This window comes from Chelonoidis abingdonii, chromosome 1, assembly GCF_003597395.2.
Source record: "Chelonoidis abingdonii isolate Lonesome George chromosome 1, CheloAbing_2.0, whole genome shotgun sequence".
Lineage (NCBI taxonomy): Eukaryota > Metazoa > Chordata > Testudines > Testudinidae > Chelonoidis > Chelonoidis abingdonii.
In genome coordinates, this window is record NC_133769.1 from 162,984,839 (window position 1) to 162,986,120 (window position 1,282).

At 55.7% G+C, this 1,282-nt stretch overlaps 1 protein-coding gene across 3 annotated transcripts in view; it reads right to left on the bottom strand.

The window, feature by feature from the left end:
• Nucleotides 1-536, bottom strand: part of CLDND1 (claudin domain containing 1) — a 7,417-nt gene extending 6,881 nt beyond the window's left edge. Inside the window, exon 1 of one of the 3 annotated variants that reach the window (XM_032780253.2) lies at nucleotides 336-536. The gene's annotated coding sequence lies outside the window, so the exon portion shown is untranslated. The remainder of the gene's footprint in view (nucleotides 1-335) is intronic. The other 2 variants (XM_075072164.1, XM_032780252.2) reach the window with 2 other exon arrangements.
• Between the last annotated feature and the right edge of the window lie 746 nt (nucleotides 537-1,282).

Consider the following 1,282-nt stretch of genomic DNA (forward strand, 5'->3'; position numbering starts at 1 on the left):
CGTGGGGGGGGGGGGGGGGGGAATGACAGGCACCAGCCTCTGAGAGGAGGCGATTATGGGGATTTGAGGAGGAGCGTGACTCAAAGTGAAAAAAAAAATATAAGGGAATAAAAATCAATAGGCACAAAATCCTCAGATGAGGAAAAAACCCCAATACCTCCCGCAGTGCCCTGCCCCCAGCTCCCTCTGTCCCTCCTCGGTACTTTCCCTTTGTCCGCCCCCACCTCAGCGCCCTGCCCCCCCTCCCTGTCTGTACTCCCCCCACCTGTCCCAATGTACCCCCCAGCGCACTCCCCCGTTACCCCCTCGCCGGGCCGGGCCCGACCCGCACTCACCGTCCACAGCCTCATACCCCCTTCCGACTCCGCGGCGCCGTTTCCGTCTCCCACCCCCGCACCACGCGGGGAGTGCGGGCAGCCCGGAGACGCTCACCCGCCCCCCCTGCCGCCGGGCATCCTGGGACATGTAGTTCCCCGTTGGCTCCACGGCGCTCGCGGAGGGCGCGGCGTGGAGTATCCTGCGCCTTGTCGTTCACATGGAGAATTGTTCGCAACGCACCCTGGGACCTGTAGTCTGCATGGCGCTCGGCATCCTGGGAGTTGTAGTCAGTCACTGCTTGAGCAGCGCGCCCCCTAGGCGCTGATGGGGGAGCGAGAAGGTGTGGGTCCAGGGTCACAAAAGCTACATTTGTGCCTGGGCAAAGCAGAGTTAGGGCCTCCTCACATGCATCTGGTTGGCTCTTCTCCTCATCTCTGAGGAAAGAGAGCAAATTCTCTGCAATCCCCAAGCGTGGCTTGGCACCTGCAACTCACCAGTCAGGGGCCCGCATGGTAAAAATCATAATTAAAAAATTATTAACATTCCTTAGATGATGTCACATCTCCCAGATGTTCCCTGTCCCATTCTAAGGGAAGCTGATTCTCACTCACTGCCCTGGCTGCATGAGTTGCAGCTTCAACGAAAACAACAAAGTGTGTGAGACCAATAATAATTCACGAGTTTTGAGAACAATTACCTCCCCAATCCATTTAATAAAATCTCCACCCCTCCTACACATCCTGCAGGGGTTAAATGAGGGTCCTATATTGGGCAAAGGAATCCACACGTTAAGCGTGTTTTGATTAGAAACCTAGAGTCTAACCACTCCCTGCTGTGGTTTTACAAAACCAAAAGCTGACCAACAAAATCATGCAAAACTAAAACAGAAGCTCCATCAGAGATGCGGTGTGCGATAGGGAGGAGGGGTGGCACATGAGGTCAGATGGCCCCAGGATTTCTGCCA